Below are 17514 nucleotides of genomic sequence, written 5' to 3' on the forward strand. Positions count from 1 at the left end.
TCCTCCCACCCCATGGGGCTGGCCCAGGCCCAGTTGCATCCCCTGAATGTTACTCCATTCCCTGAGCTAGAACCTGGGACTCCTTCCCTTCCCCAGGCTGTGGGCGGGGAGGCATTTCACAGAGCTCGGAGCTATAGCCCGTGGCTAAGGAGAGAGAAAAAGCCTCCTATCCCCCTCTGCTCTGGGGGCTGGGTTTCCTCCTGAAGCCTCTGCCACCCACCTAGTGCCTATGGCTCATCCCTGACCCTTGCTGCTGCTCCTTGCTATAGACTGTGAAAGGAGCGGAGGCAGCGCAGGAGCCTTCTGGGGACGCAGATCTGAGGCTTTGGGAGAGACACATTGTCGGAGACATCAGAGCGCTGCAAACCCACAGCCACCCCCTCAATCCGGGGCCTGTTCCAGCCCTGAGTCTGGGCTGCCACGATCCCTCCCCCAGAGCAGGGCGCCCACAGATTACAGCCTGGAAATAGGCGTGTGAGACTAGCTCCTGCTTTGCCTGACAGGGCCTCCCCTAGACCAAGTGGCATCCCAGGCAAGAAGTGTCTTCAGTGCCCCCCAGCCCCGCTCCATATGTTAAACCATTGAATTCCTTATTTTTATCGCATTTGTAGCTCATTTCATGATTTTGATGCACAGTTTGGATGCATGATTTTCTCTATCATATAAGACAATAAATGTTCATGCTAGGATGTGTAAATCTGTATTTATTCATGCCATATATAAGCAAATTAAAAAAATCATTTCTTTTAAGCATATAGAAACTTTTAATTTTGACAGTAACTGAAATGTACTAACATCTAGAAATGGAACTGTCACCAGCACAGGGTGGGCCGGTATTAAATAGTGTTACAGTCGGAGACAGACAGCGTTAGGATGTTAACCCCAGGCCCTTTGTTCAAAGGTCGCTTCTCTCACCTTTCCCCCATGAACTGAAGCGCAGCATTCAAGAGATCCAGAGACTAGTTGATGACGTTTCCAAGTGCTAAAATAGCAAGCGATGTCCGTCTTGCATTGGCCATTATTGACTGGAGCAATGGTTTATGGAGAATAAACTTCAAGGTGAGAAGCAGTAGCCCCAAAAGGCCCCTGCAGGGGCTGAAGTAGCTCATTTGGGAGAGCATTAGACTGAAGATCTAAAGGTCCCTGGTTCAATCCCAGGTTTCAGCAGGCTATTTCATCCCTCTTCCTGCAGCAGTGGGCTCTTTCCTGGAAGCCCAGCACTGCCCTTACTCAATGCAAGTCCCTTATTTTGGGCTTCACTGCAGGAAAAGGCAGCATTGGCTTTTGCACTCAGTTGGCCCACTGAACCTTTCTTTCTTCTCTTGCTGCTTCTCAGCAAGGGGAAGAAAAAGAAGCTCCCCTTCAAGCTAGAGTCACAAGGGTGATGTAAGGACGACTTCCTGATCCCTGGCTCCAGTCCTCTGGTCTTCCAGCTGACCCATCAGAGAGCTGCTGCCAGTTTCTCCAGGTTCGCCCCTCGGTGTGTGCCAGGGTGAGCACCACCAAAGTGCAGGGAATTTGAGGGCAGGGCAGGGCAGGGCAGTGCACTGTAATGGAGTTTCTGTAGTGTAGTGGTTATCACATTTGCCTAACCTGCATCAAGCCAGCTAGGCAGAACTGACACCAACTTGTCTGGGGTGTTTCCCAGAAGCAGAGCACAAGTTTGAAATACAGGCAGCATAGAACCAATATTCATAACGTCAACTACAAAAATGATACACATCTAGAGATAGCATCGTTATAATCAGCCAATCAGAACCTCTCCATAGACCCCCTTACACAACTACCTTTATACAATATTGGCTGCAAATATAGAACAGTGGTTGCAATGGTGATCTATACAGTTACAGTTTATGTCAATAACGTCACAGGAGGTGACACGGCATCAGTGAGACTGATACTGGAATACTGCCTCCAGTTTTGGTGTCCTCGTTTGCAAAAGATGTTGTGAAATTAGAGTTTGGGACAGCAAAGATCCACCAAATGTTCTGAGGGCTGGAGAAAAATGCCTTCTAGGGAGCTATTGAAAGAGCTCAACCTGTTTAGCTTCTCAAAAGAAGATTGAAAGGTGACTTCATTGAAGTGTTGAAGTGCCTTAATGGAGAGAAAGGATTGGGTATTAAAGGGCTCTTGAATCGAGCAGAGAAAGGCATAACAAGACCCAGTGGCTGGAAGGTGAAAAGATACAAATTCATATTACAACTAAGGCACAAATAGTCAACAGCGAGGATGATTCACCACAGGAACAAGCTACCAAGGGAAGTGGTGGATTCTCCATCTCTTGATGTCATTTCATGAAGACTAGATGCCTTTCTGCAATGTGTTTGCCCCAAAAGTAGCTCTTGTGTCCTACAGGAGGCCTGTGATACACAGGGGGTCAGATTAGATGCTCTAATGGTCTCTTCTGGCCATAAAGTCAACTAATTTCTGAAAAACCGAGTGTAGCATTGGGACCAGCATCTGATGTTTTCCTGTCTAGCCGGCTTGCTGCCTAGAACGAACGCTCCTTGAGTGGGGTGATCCCCAGGGAGTAGCTCAAACCTCCAAAGTGCCTGGCCAGGGGCAGGACATTAACACAGCGAGGGAGGGGTGTGGCAGTGACATCACAAAGGCCTTTTGCAGGACCTCAGCCTATTGGTCCAAGGTGGTGGGGAGGTGGTGACCTCACAGAGAGATGCTGACATCAGCCAGGCAGGACAGGGGCGAGGGACCAGGGAAACCTCAGAGACCCCTGTGGCTTTGCTCCAGCAAGTCTCCTTCTCCAGGTCTCTCTCTGAGGACTGAGAGAGTATTCGGGTTCACGGACGTGAGCGCCAGGAGGAACCTCTTTCAAGTTTTCTCCTTCCCTTTTAGTGATTTTACTGGAAAACAGCCGTCCCTGTTTACAAGGTAAGAGCCTCCTGGAAGTTTGAAACCTGTTCAGTCTGATCCAGCTGGTGACAGTTGAATTCTAGGCATGGAAAACACGAGCTTAAGGAGGCAGAATTTTATTCCGCAGGTGGGATTTTGTCCCTTAGAATCACTGGGGACATTAGGGTTTGTCCTTTGTGTTTCACCTTTTCCTCCCTGCCTCCCTCCTTTCTCTTCATCTCTTGCTTCTTTTGTCCTTTCTCCTGTTCTCCACTACCGTGAGTGTGTGTGTGTGTGTGTGTGTGGGCAGTGCTCTGCAGCTCCCACTGTGGGAGGTCCACTCAAAAATGTGGGGCTGAAATAGTGCTCGGGCAGTGATCCTCACCAGTGACCTGGGCCATCCTTTGGGCTCTCTGGTGAGAACCCTCAGCCTCCCGTCCTCAGTCTCTACCCTGATTGGCTGAGCAGGGGGTTATTGACAGGGAGGAGACTTAGGTCCTTGTTCTCTTTCAATACCAAGGAAATAAGTCAGAACCAGTTCTATGTTTGATGAATTTTGCTGCTTCTCTGCATTAATGGTCTCTGAGCAGTTCATGATTCTCTCTAACATTGCAGTTCTCCTCAAATACTTGCTGAATAATTACTGTGCACTGTTGTTGGTCTGGAGCTCTTCTGAGAGCACTTTATTCAGGTCATTCAATGTCTGAAATTCAAGATCCGATGGTTAGTTTGAAAATCAGGGCTCTTGGGTCCTATTCCCAACTCTGCCACTGACTGGCTGTGTGACATCAGACAAGTCAATTCTCCTTTCTCAGCCTTAGCTTCTCCCTCTTTCGAGTAGGGATAATAATGATCCGCTCCTACCTACCTCACGGTGCGTGGAGGCAGGGTCGGCTCTAGATTTTTTGCCATCCCAAGCAAAAAAATTGTTTGGCTTCCCCCACCCCAGCCCTGGGCTCCCCCCTGCACCTCCCTGCCACCCCAGACCTGATCTCTCCCCCCCACATACTCCATGCTGCCCCAGCTCTTGGCTCCGCCCTTTCCCCTGCTCCCCACCGACACCCCCCCTGCCACCCCAGCCCTGGGCTCTCCCCACACACACATACCCCTGCACTCTTCTTCCACCCCAGCCCTGGGTCACTGGTAACTTGCTCCCATGTGGGTCATTCAGCAGGGATTTTGGATGTGCACAGAACACAGACAGGACTGGTTCCCATATGGTTACAGAGCTGCAGTAAAGTGGAACAATTTTCAGCTTGTGTGATTGGAGGAGATCTGATGCATATTGTAAGACTGTCCTCCATACATGAGGAAAAGTTGAGGTGCCTTTATTATTCTTTTGTTCCACTCTTTGTTTCTATGGGGAATTTGCCAATGCAATATCACTGTCTTCCTTTTAAACAAATAAAACAAAAACAAACAAAAAGGCAATGGCTGTTGAAAATTGCAATTCCAGTCCTAATAACCACTGGGAAGCATTTCTTGCTCAATTTTATCCTACTTTTTCTACAGCAAATGACGGTGGATCAGCATATTTGATTTGGGAGAAATGAAGTAACAGCTGCCCAAACTGAGCTGGAGCCCTCCTGAATGTTGAGGTGTTCAAATCTGGAAGGCAGGTGCTAGATTCCCTTTCTGAACATTAGCTAAATCTGGAAAGGAAAAGTCAATTTCTGTTTCCACGGCTCAGGAGTGGAAATCCTCCCACGTGCCTGGTGCTGTATCTAGAGCTCCCAGGTCCAGCAGAGCCTCCTCCTCACTTTTCATTTTAAATTCTAGTGGGATCCACGTACCTCCCTTGCCAGGCTTCAGCTAGAGAGGGCCCTGTCCATTTAGTTCCCCAATTCCTTCTTTGGGGGCTGCCAGGTGAGGTCACACCAGTATCCCTCAGCCGGTCTGGGGATGTCTTCTGAAGGGGATGTCTGGGGCAAAGCTTTCTAGTCCAAAACGTCAGTGGCTGGAGGGGGGCACCATTTTCAGTAGTTTAATTTTTGGTATTGCACTGATTGACTGCTGGGTCTTTGAATGAGGCTTTATACTTGGGGGGTTGAGGGGGCAAGTGGGGAGCGGGTGGGCGAGCGGGTGGGCAAATGGCAGGTGGGCACAGAAGTGAGCAGTGACAGCAGGGGCTCTAGGGGCGGGCATGGGGTTTCTGGCAGGAGGGAGGAGGTGAAAGGAGGGGAGTGGTGGGTGGGGACTGACTAGCAGGAGAGGCAGCAGGCCAGCAGGGGGCTAGGGGTGAAGAGGGGTGTGATGGTGAGATCTGGTCACCCTATGGGGCCATTTCTTCTCCCTCCCCAAACCTTCCTTTTGGCCCACAGCTGTTTCTGGGGCGGCGCTGGGGAAGGAGGGTTTGTTTCCACAGGGATGGGTGGTGCTGGGGGGGTGTTTCAAGGGGGCTGGGTGGCACAGCGGGGGGGGGCGCAATTTTATATTCTTGCCTTGGGTGTAAAAATAGCTAATTACAGCTCTTGGACCTCATATTGTGCTAGGTGCTGTACAATCCCTGGACAACACTGGGACACCCAGGGGGTTCCCCTCAATCTGCCTGAGCCTCTGCTGCCCAACTTCTTCTGACTCCATCTGGATCACACCTGCCCCCCCCCTCGCAAAAAACCCACCTTTCCAAAGAGTCCTTCTTTCCCTGCCCCCTGATTCTGCTTTCACACCCTGGGCCCATCTCCTCTCTTCATCCCTCCCGCCCCAGGTGAGCAAAGATGGAGGCAACTTCAGCCACTGGAGCCAGCCCCAGCGAGCGCTGCAGCCCGGGGGGTGTTTGCAGACACAGGAAGGGAGCAGCTGGGGGTGGGGGGTGCTGGGAAGTAGGAGGCAGGAGAACAAATCCCAGAGGGGCGGGGCAGCTCCTGGGGGCGGGGCTCTGGCACAGCCCGGGGGCGGGGCAGCTCCTGGGGGCGGGGCTCTGGCACAGCCCGGGGGCGGGGCAGCTCCTGGGGGCGGGGCTCTGGCACATTGTGACGCAGGAGCCCGGGCCCAGCAGCTGCTCCCTGGTGGCCACGTGCTGCCAGCAGCGCTGGAGCCGCCCGGGCCGGAGCCGCTGTTCTCAGCTGCAGCAGGAGCTGCCCCCGGCCCCGCTGGGCTCCAGGTGGGGACAGAGCCTGGGGCCCGGGGCTCCCCTGGGTGCGGCTGGCGGGGCGGGAGGGGAGAGGCCGGAGCTGCAGGCGGGGAAGGGCGGGGGGGCAGGCGGGGGGTTGATCGGTCTCTGGCAGGGGCGGCTCTAGACCCCAGCGCGCCAAGCAGGCGCTTGGGGCGGCCGTTTCCCGGGGGGGCGGCATTTGGCTCCGGTTGAGCTCCCGCCGGCATGCCTGCGGCAGGTCCACCGGAGCCCGGAACGAGCGGACCTGCCGCAGGCATTACTGCGGCGGGTCCCGTCTTCCCGCAGCTCCGGTTGAGCTCAACCGGAGCCGCGGGAAGAGGGGACCCGCCGCGGGACCGGGGAAGGGCGACGCAGCGCTCCGCACTGCTTGGGGCAGCCTACTTTCTAGAGCCGCCCCTGGTCTCTGGGCACCAGGGGAGCCCCGGGGCAGAGTGTGTGTGTGAGTGTCCCGGGCCCAGGCGTGCGCAGGGGGAGCCCTGCACCCCAATGCCCTGAGCCCGGCTGGGAGGCTGCCCCCTCCCGTGGGGCCCGGGAGGAGGCTGCGGCGGCTGCAGGCGGGTGCTCGGCCCCCCCGGGAATGACCCGCTGCCGGCAGCTTGTGGCGCCTCCTCCGCTGAGCTTTTCCCCGGGCGGCCTGGCGCAGCTGCGATCAGCTGTTTGCTGGGCAGGCTCCGCTCCGCTGCTCCCCCCCCGCTCCTGGGGGGCTGAGTGAGCCCCCCCAAACAGTCCCAGGGGTCGGTGGGGGGCGGGGCCATCAGCAGCAAAGCCCCCCCCGCTCCCCTGGGGCTGCCCCGCCCCGCTCGGGCTGGGGGCTCTGCCAGGGCCCCCGCGTGAATCGCTGCTCCTGCCCGCCAGGCTCGGCTCCGGCCACAGCAGCGGCGGGTGCCCCGCGGGGAGAAGCTCCAGATACCGGCAGGGGCCGGGGGGGGAGAGGATCCGAGCTGGAGGAGAAGCCCCGGGCCCCTGTAGGAGCTGGGAGGGGGCGGGGAGAGAAGCGCCAAGCTGGGGCAGGGGAGGAGAATCCCCGCTGGGTTGGGAGGCGGGAGCGGGGGGGAAGCCCAGACCCCAGCAGGAGCTGGGGTGGGGGGGAGAGGAGCCCCCCTGGGGCAGGGGGGAGAACCCCGGACCCTGGCAGAAGATGTGGGGCTGAAGTCCCCGGCTCGGGAGCCCCAGCCACCTTAGTGGTAAAAATTGCAGGGCTGAAGCCCTGACCCCCCTCTGTGTGGAGCTGGCCTGAGCCCCTCTCGCTCCCATCCCCCCTGTGGAGCTGGCTGTCACTCCGGCTGGGGAGAAATTCAGCCCAAATCTCCCCATGTTGGTATCTCCATTTCCCCCCCCACACACACACACATATCACCCATCCATGGATGGATTTAGCCCAGGAGGCAGGGTCAGTGTTGGCCCCATTGGGCAGGTGGGATCTAGGGCACAACGAGGTGAGGTGACTTTCCCAAGGCTAAGCAGGGAGTCTGTGGCAGAGCAGAGACTCAAACCCAGAACATCTGAGCCTGAGTCCTGTGCCTTAACCACTAGGCAACCTTCCCCCCGAAGGAGAGGGAACCTCCTCTGCCACTTTGAGTGTGTGGGTGGGAGCAGCCACTAGACAGAGCTGCCAGGAGGTGGGGAGGGGGTTGGGGGTGATTATGGGTTGGGGTCTCTGGAGGAGTGGTCAGGAGAAGGAACGGGGGATTGGATGGTTTGAGGGTTCGGGGGTACCTAGTGGAGGGTGGTGGGGGTCGAGGCAAGCAGCGAGCGGAGGGAGTTGGATGGGTCGGGAGTTCTGGGGTCCTGTCAGGGGATGGGGAGCAGTTGGATGGGGCGGGAGTCCTGGGGTCTGTCTGGGGTGGGGGGTGGATAAAGGGTCAGGGGACGGGTAGGGTCCTAGGAGGCAGTTACAGTGGGGGTCTCAGGAGGGGCAGTCAGGGGACAAGGAGCAGGGGGTTGGGGTTCTGAGGGGGCAGCCAGGGGCAGGAAGTGGGAGGCAGTGGATGGGGTGGGGCTAGGGGGCTCCTGGGTGCACACCCTAATGAAATGTGCTGCACACGCCTATGGTCACGGGGTGAGCCACTGCATCCTTTCCTGTTTGTGCCATTTCTTTCCGTCTCAAAACCTGAGAACAATTCTCTGGTTCTTCCCTTCTCTCTCCTCCCCACATGTGGCTAGAAAATCCAAGGAGATTCCCTGTTTTCCTAAAATTATTGACTCTCTAGTCTCTCATTTTCCCTATTTTCTCTGTAATTTTAAATTCTCCTCAGCTTTGGGATGTGAATCCAGCCCATTTATCTGCAGCAATTTGTCCTTGGGTAGGTGGAATTTGCTGTCCTGTGTCACTCCACTCCCCCAGCGTGGGTGGGGGTTAGTAGGTGCTGGCTGGGGGAGCCCGCAGACACGGCTGCCTCTGGGGGGGAGATGGGGGGGCCGATCTCTGCCAGCAACAGGACATGGCCACACAGGAGGGGAAGGGAGGAGCCAGTGCCCCTTATGGAGCCTGCCCAGCCCCTTTGGTTCTGCTCCTTTCCAGCATTTTGTTCAGAGACTTTATTACTGGGGAGGCTGAAAAATCTCCCTGTGGGCTTAGCCTGGCAGGAGGGGCCAGGTCTCCTGCAATAAAGAGCTGGAGCATGTTCCCAGCATGGCAGAACCTAGGCTGTGTCTCTGCAGGAAAGATCCTGGGGGAATCGTGATGTGACATGAACTAAAGCCTGTTCTGAAACCTCCGCAACTGCCCTTCTCGCCCTGCCAGGCTGCAGGATGTCGTCCATGTTTCGTTCCAACTCATCCCATCCTCCCATGGGACAGGGAAGGGAAACGGCTGCAGTGGAGCCTGCTCAGGTAGGGGTTATGGGGGGGTTGCTGGTGGGTTCCTGCTGGAGGGAGAGGGACAGCAAATGCACCGGAGGAGGGAGGCTTGGGCAGTCTGGTTTGGAGGTTGGGGTTTGCCAAAAAATTCCCAGGATGGAGAAGGGGAGGAGGCCAGGGTGTAGCAAACCTGTTGGGACTTGTTCAATATGCGGCTTCCATTCTAGGAACAGACCCACGAGGTAAGCGGGTGGAAATGCTCTAATTTGTGGGACAGGAAACAACCCCCCTAGGTGGGGCTAGGAAAACAGACCAGAATCCCAGGGCTGGAGCCCGACCTGATTAACCAGCGGCTGCTGTGAGATGTGAGGGGCACCCACCAGGGAGGCTTGGGGGGGTTCTTAACCTTTTTCTTTCTAAGGCCCCCAACGTGCTATAAAAACTCCATGGCCCTGCATGTGCCTGGTTCTCTGCATATAAAAGCCAGGGCTGGCGTTAGGGGGCGGCAACCAGGGCAATTGCCTGGGGCCCCATGTGACAGGCCCCCCCGCAAAGCTAATGGCTCAAGCTTTAGCTTCAGCCCCTGGTGGCAGGGCTCATGGCCCCAGGCTTCAGCCCCAGGCAGGGAGGTTTGGGCTTTCTGCCCTGGGCCCAAGCGAGTCTGACACGGGCCCTGCTTGGAGGCCCCCCTGAAACCTGCTCGCAGCCCCCCAGAGGTCCAGGGACCCCTAGCTGAGAACCGCGCCTTAGGGATGTGCCCTCCCCATACCCGGCTCCAGGGCTGGCCTTAGAGAAAATGGTGCCCTGGGTGAAATTGTATTTTGGTGTCCCCCATCCCTCATGGGCTCCCCACCATCACGTCCAGACCCTGGTGCCTTCCTCTAGTGCTTAGTTTGTATTGAAAGAGGCGCCAGAGCTCAGCCCTGGCACAAATTCAGCACCGGCAGGGCGGCCTCACAGCAGCGGCTGCTGGCCGAGCGCCCGGCTCTGAAGGCCATGCCACCGCCAGCAGCAGCGCAGAAGTGAGGGTGGCCTGGTGTGTGTGTATTGTGCAGCCTTTTATTTTATGTAAAGTGCAGTTTGTAATGTGGCATTACACCACCGCGGGGTCGGCTCTGGTGGCGACAGTTTCAAGCTTAACAGAGTGAAAGTCGCCTCTGCTACTTGCTTCAAACGTACAGTCTCTAGGAACACACGAAGACCAAGGGTAGTGACCACACAGACACTCACAAGCACAAGGTCTAGTCGGTTTAACAAGTTTTATTAAAGTTACAGTTAAGGTTATGACGCCCAAGTGCAGAGAAATTCTATAAAGACCTGTGAAAAAGTTACAACTCTAGTTATACTCACATCCTGAACAATAGTATTAGGGTCTGATGTGTCTCTCATGGATTGATCATCAGTAGAGGGATGGTTCCTGTTGGAGTTTCACGCAGGGAGCTCAATTTTCCCACTCTGGGGACCCCCTTTATATAATGTGATTCTGATTATACCTCATTAGCATAGACACACGACCTGTATCCTGTGGTTAAGGCACATTTGGAAACAGAGGAGCCTTTCCAGAATTTTTTATTTAAAATTAATCTTCTGGCTAATTTTTCACCCTGTTACCACTTGGTACCTCTTTTTCCATCATCTTAGGGCATCGGGTTATTCCTCGGCCGTTTACTTATGTCAGCACACAGGAGGCTCCTGGGAGCAGCTTGGCCGGGGCAGCTCCAAGTGTGGGGAGGGGCAGGGCTGCAGGAACAGCTGCAGGGGCAGACAGCTGAAGAGAAGTGGGGAGGAGAGACAGGACACCCCTGCTGGAGGAACCCCCTCAGCAAAGCCCCCCTGGACCGTCATGTCGTCTGCCCCCCACTGAGTCTGGCCCCGTCCAGCTCTTCACACTGAGAACAGCGCTGGGCTCCCGGCCCGCGAGCTCTCCCTGCACCTGCCAGGGCCTCCATCTCCTGTGTCCGGCTGTGGCTAGTAGGGGATGGATCTCCTGGGAGAGACAAGGGGCTTTGCTTCGTCCTCCCCTGGCGTTTCCTGGCTGCTCTGAGCGGGGTGGGGTGGGACTCTGCCTGTGAGCCACCCAGAGCTTCCATTTGATTGGCCTTTCCCATGAGTGTGGGGCTGTGAGTGGGGCAGCAGGTACCGAGTGTTGACTCTTGCTCTTCAGGGGCCGGTGACCTTCGAGGAGGTGGCTGTGTATTTCACCAGGGGAGAGGGGGCTCTGCTGGACCCCACTCAGAGAGCCCTCTACAGGGATGTCATGCAGGAGAACTATGAGACAGTGACCTCGCTGGGTAAGGAGTCCTGTTACCTTGGTCAGTACAAGCTGTGGGGTCTCTCTAAAGAACCTGAGTAGTAATAACTTTATACCTTTATTCATACAAGTTTTGACAAGTTTCCTTGCCCCACTTTTTGCCTTATCTCCCACCCACTAGAATAATTTTTAGACACGTGTCATGTCATTTGGAAATTGCATTTAATGTATCCTTATTGGCTACATTAATAACTATAGCTTTCATGCCTTTTCCTCATTTTAAGAGGAAAATACGCCTCCTGTAGAATTCTAAATTGAGTAAATAGGTGTGTGACCGATGCATGGCTTGTGTGACAGTCAGATGAGCTCCTCTTTTGATAGAAGAGAGTATAACATTGTCATTCAGGAGCCCAAAGGTGAAAGGAGAACAGAGCCATGTGAGACGAGGAGAAGGGGTGGGGGGGAGTAGATAATTCTGGGGTGCCTGGACATCGGGAGGGTGTGTGCAGGATTAGAGGTAAGATGGAGGACGGGGGGATGAGGTTGTGAGAGACGAGGCGGGAACAGAAGATGCTCTCAAGGCGCCAGGAGGTGGTGCTGGCTGCGAGTAATGGGAAGAAGGGGAGGGGAGTATGGAGCCAGGGCACCCAGGAAGTGGGCTGGGTGTGTCAGTGGGAGGGAGGAGAGGTTTGGGGATCTAGAGCTGTGGGGATCCCAGACCTTTAACCCCGAATCCCTACCCAAACCTTGTTGTTTTAGAGCAGGGGTCGGCAACCTTTCAGAAGTGCTGTGCCGAGTCTTCATTTATTCACTCTAATTGAAGGTTTCGCGTGCCGGTCACACATTTAAACATTTTAGAAGGTCTCTTTCTATAAGTCTATAACTAAACTATTGTATGTAAAGCAAACAAGGTTTTCAAAATGTTTAAGAAGGCCATTTAAAATTAAATTAAAATGCTGCTTTACGCCGCCAGCCTGCTCAGCTCGCTGCCAGCCTGGGGTTCTGTTCTCCTAGGCCGGCTGTGGCTGAGCAGAGCCTGCGGGGGACCCCGGCACCCCAGACCTGGGGAGGTTAAGGGTCAGGTAGAAGGCTGGGGAGGGGGTTCTGGTTAGAAGGCTGGGGTGGGGGGCGGTTCAAGGGCCAGGGCAGAGGGCTGGGGGTGTGGGGATGCAGGGCAGAGGGCTGGGGGTGTTGGTGGGTTCAGGCAGAGGGATGGGACTGTGGGGATGCAGGCAGAAAGCTGGGTATGTGTTGGGGTGCGGGGTTCAGGCAGGGGCTGGAGGGTTCAGGCAGAAGGCTGGGTGTGGGGGGTTCAAGGGTCAGGCAGAGGGCTGGGGTGTGGGGGTGCAGGGCACAATGCTGGAGTGGGGATCAGGGCAGAGGGATGGGGGTGCAGGCACAATGCTGAGTGGGGGTCAGGCAGAGGGCTGGGGGTATGGGGGTGCAGGCAGAAGGCTGAGTGTGTGGGGATCAGGCAGAGGGCTGGGGTATGGGGGTGCAGGGCAGAAGGCTGAGTGAGTGTGGGGTCAGGCAGAGGGCTGGGTGCTCGGCTCGTGGGGTGCTCCCAGCCTGAGCGGTTCACGGCAGGGGCTGAAGGAGGTGCCCTGTTCCACCCCTTCCCCAGGCTCCGTCCCCACCTCTCGGCGTCCTGCACGGAGCTGTGTGGACGCTGCCGCTCTTCCCCCTCCCCCTCACAAGGGCCGTCAGCTGATTGGCTCAGGGACGGAGAAGGGGCGGGGCAGGAAAGCATCCTGCTGGGGGAAGAAGCGGGGGAGGGGGAAGCTTGGCTGCCGCAGGACCAAGCTTCTGCCTCCTGCCCCGCAGGGGAGAGCGGTGGGTGGGGAGCTGAGTGGGGCTGGGGCCGGGTCCGCGGCAGGCAGCTGCGTGTTACTCAAAAATCGGCTCGCGTGCCATGTTTGCCACGTGCGCCGTAGGCTGCCGACCCTGTTTTAGAGCCTTCACTCCAGTTCTTCTGTTCTGTTTCACTTATATACATGTTTCCCCAAATATTATTATTTTAACTCTTGACCTCCCTCTCCCACTCATTACCCCCCTCCTCACATAACCTCCCCATCTCCTATGCACAGCGACCCCGGCCACCGACCCTGAGCCTTGCTGCATCCTCCCTCCCAGAGCAGGGCCCCTACCCAGGCACAAATGGGCACTTTGTTGATGACGTCACAGGCTGGTGGTGTAGCCTGTACAATTTTTACACCTACAAGATGACGTATTGGGGGCACAGCTCACCTTTGTACATGGCTACGCAGTTAATTGAGAAGATGAAATTTGGTGAAACACACAGAAACTTGATTGAATGGAGACAGTTATAACTGAAATCATAGACAAGGATCAATACACATAATGTATCCATTGCCAAATTGCCACCGAATCCATGGATCGGCGGACCTCCTGCAGGCAAGCCGACGAAGGCTGCCTGACTGCCGCCTCACAGGGACCTCCAGGGTGGCCCCGTGGCTTGCCATCCCGGCACGCACTTGGATAGGAACTCACATGCCTCTCTTTTTCACTAGGGTTTGAGGATTGCAGCTTGTCCTCCACTGTGTTCACTGGACGAACGTCCAGTTCCTGTGCTTTGCTTTCTCTCCAGGGGCTGTGAGCAGTGTGTGTGTGATAGAGGTGGGAGTTTTGGTGATACTTGTATGATGCCAATACACACCTCAGTTTTCCTCTGTGATTGGTATTGCTGTGATTATAAAAGCAGGAGATATGAGGTGTTTTGTCACGTAGCTGTCATGGGGTGATATGAATGGGCCATTAAGGAGAGGCTGGGACCAACCTACATCAGTGGAATACCTGACAAAGACAGGGAATAATTGTCACCTGTGTATCTCAGCTTGGCTCAGTGAAGGTCATACTTATGTTTTTGGAAGCAGGAAGAACTGGGCTCAGATGCAGGGAGCTCTACCAGAGTGAAGACAAATGGACAGGCACAGTGAAAGGAAAACAAACTGTTTTCTACAGCAGCCTGGCTCAAGGGCATTGGCCAGTATGGACTATATTGTCTTCTTCACTTCCCTGTGCTAATCTAAGGACTTTCCAGTTCTGTGTTTTCAGTTGACTAATGAACCCTGCTATGTTTTAAAAGTCTGCCCAGTGTCACAGCAAAACTTGCTCTGTGCATTGACTGAGGAACCGTCACTGAACAGGAGTGTCGTTCAGCTGGACCTGCTGGCAGAGCTCACAGGCTGAAGTAGGAGTGTTGAAGCCAGAGGCTCAGTCTCAGGTGTTGAAGCTAAGTGGCCTGTCCTTGTGGAAGAGTGGAGCCCTTGGGGTCTAGTGCACTCAAGGGGCAGCTCCCAAGGACTGTTTAAAAGCCAGGGCATTGCAGAGATCCTATGGATCCATGACAGTGCCAGAGGTTGCCTTCTGGGGAAAAGATATAAAACAAGAAAAGAATCTAAATGTGTATTTACCATCAGCCCCTCATCAGTCCTCATGGAAATCCCTGATCAGTTCCAAAGTGTATTAAAACCTTCCTCTAAGGCTCACATCTTGGTTATCAGGTCATGTCAGTTTTGTTAGAGGTTTTCCTTCACCCTCCCACTTCCCTGGCTCTTGTCATGCAGACAGGAAGCAGCAACAGACCAGAAGTCTGAAGCGCAGACAATGCCATGTTTATTGGGGTTAGTTTCAAGGAAGCATATTCTGAAGCCCTTCACACCAGTTGGGCTTATCTCGATATATGGATACAGTCTGTTCCCCAGTGTTCCCTTCCCAGCTCTGATGCCGCAGAGTGTTTATCCTGTGTCCCCTTCCCAGCTCTGATGCAGCTGAGCCTTGCCTGTGTTCCCTGTTTCCCACACCTTAACAAACATGATTCCAATTTCCCTTTCCTCCTGTTGGACCCTGTTTATATAGTAATATTCTCAGATATCCCCTAACCAATCATTTTACTGAAATTTAACGAACCAATTCTATCATATTTTATCTTAATTCTGTAAACAATAATATCCCACCACCATAATTAACTTACAACTAGCAAACTTTATTTTACCGCAGACAGAAACAATTAGAGAGCCAGACAGATTAACAGTAGAAAATGGTGGCCATAAAGATAGAACAATACAGAAATGTGGCTTTCACAACCACAACCATTGATAAGGGATTTCTTGCCAGACCGGCTGCTGTCAAACTAAGTTTTCTTTAACCGTCTTAAGATCTGTTTCTTTATCTGGTGGAGATGGCACTATCGGGACAGGATCGTCTTCCTAACAGCCCAATAGCACCTTATTTCAGTGTGACTGGTTTGGGATGTGAGGATGTGACCCTTTGCTTCCCAGCTTATGGCATCTCTTGCTGCTTAGCCAAACTCTTAGCCTAAGAACAAGGCCTCAGACTATCCTAGTGAGAGAAGGTCCAGACACAGGTGGACTGAGATTTTGATTCTTTGTTTTATACCCTGTAACTAGCTAAGTTATAAAAATACACCTAAGTTCTTAAACTATAGACTTTACAGGCAGGCCTGAATATCTCTGTTCTAACAGTGGGGTCTATCCCTTCCCCCATTCTGTGTCTGTCTTGTGTATTCAGATTGTAAATTCTTCAGGGCATGGCCCAGCTACTATTCTGGGTTTGTACTTCTCCTAGCACAATGGAGACCCACTGTTAGTGGGTCCTTAGGCACTAAGGTAATTCATATTATTTAGAATCATAGAACTTAAGATCAGAAGGGACCATTATGATCATCTAGTCTCACCTCCCGCAAGATGCAGGCCACAAAAGCTGACCCACCCACTCCGGAAATACATCTCTCCCTTGACACAGCTGTTCAAGTCCCCCAATCCTGATTTAAAGACTTCAAGTAGCAGATAATCCTCCAGCAAGCGACCCTGCCCCATGCTGCATGAGGAAGGCGAAACCTCCAGGGCCACTGCCAATCTATCCTGGAGGAAAATTCCTTCCTGACCCCAAATATGGCGATCAGCTGAACCCCGAGCATGCGGGCAAGACTCTCCAGCCAGACACTTAGGAAAAGACTTCAATATCCCAACATTGACCCTCGGTACTAATTACCAGTGGTGGCAATGCTATTGACCTATTGACTAAATCACGTTATCCTATCAAACCATTCCCTCCATAAACTTATCAAGCTTAATCTTAAAGCCAGAGAGGTCCTTCGCCCCACTGTTTCCTCGGTAGGCTGTTCCAGAATTTCACTCCTGATGGTTAGAAACCTTCGCCTAATTGCAAAGCCTAAACTTCCGACTGCCAATTTATATCCATTTGTTCTCGTGTCCACATTAGTACTGAGCTGAAATAATTCCTCTCCCTCCTGGTATTTATCCTCTGATATATTTAAAGAGAGCAATCATATCTCCTCTCAACCTTCTTTTGGTTAAGGAAACAAACCGAGCTCCTCAAGTCTCCTTTCATACGACAGGCTTTCCATTCCTCGGATCATTCTAGTGGCCCTTCTTTGTACCCGTTCCAGTTTGAATTCATCCTTCTTAAACATGGGAGACCAAAACTGCACACAGTACTCCAAATGAGGTCTCACCAATGCCTTGTATAACAGGACTAGCACCTCCTTCTCTCTACTAGAAATACCTCGCCTAATGTATCCCAAGACCGCATTAGCTTTTTTAACGGCCACATCACATTGCCTACTCATAGTCCTCCTGCGATCAACCAGGACTCCGAGGTCCTTCTCCTCTTCCGCTATTTCCAACTGGTGCGCCCCAGCTTATAACTAAAATTCCTGTTAGTCATCCCTAAATGCATAACCTTACACTTCTCATTATTGAATTTCATCCTATTACTAATACTCCAATTTACAAGGTCATCCAAATCTCCTGAGGATATCCTGATCCTTCTCCGAATTGGCAATACCTCCCAACTTCGTGTCATCCAAACTTTATCAGCTCACTCCTACTTTTGGTTCCGAGGTCAGTGATAAATAGATTGAATAAGATCGGACCCAAAACCTAACCTTGAGGAACTCCACTGGTAACCTCCTCCAACCCGACAGATCACCTTTCAATACGACCTGCTGCAGTCTCCCTTTAACCAGTTCCTTATCCACCTCTGGATTTTCATTGATCCCCATCTTTCCAATTTAACCAGTAATTCCTCATGCGGTACCAGATCAAACGCCTTACTGACATCAAGATATATTAGATCCACCGCATTTCCCTTGTCTAAAAAAATCTGTTCCTTTCTCAAAGAAGGAGATCAGGTTGGTTTGGCACGATCTACCTTCAGTAAAACCATGTTGTAATTTGTCCCAATTGTCATTGACCTCTAGGTCTGTAACTACTATCTCCTTTAATATTTTTTCCATGACTTTACATACTACAGATGTTAAACTAATAGGCCTGTAGTTACCCGGCCACTTTTTTCCCTTCTGAAAATAGGAACTATATTAGCTAATCTCCAGTCAAACGGTACAACCCCGAGTTTAGAGATTCGTTAAAAATTATCGCTTAACGGCTTGCAATTTCACTCGCCAATTTCTAATAATCATAATAACGCTCCTGCC

This window comes from Mauremys reevesii, linkage group 14 (genome assembly GCF_016161935.1).
Source record: "Mauremys reevesii isolate NIE-2019 linkage group 14, ASM1616193v1, whole genome shotgun sequence".
NCBI classification, from domain to species: domain Eukaryota; kingdom Metazoa; phylum Chordata; order Testudines; family Geoemydidae; genus Mauremys; species Mauremys reevesii.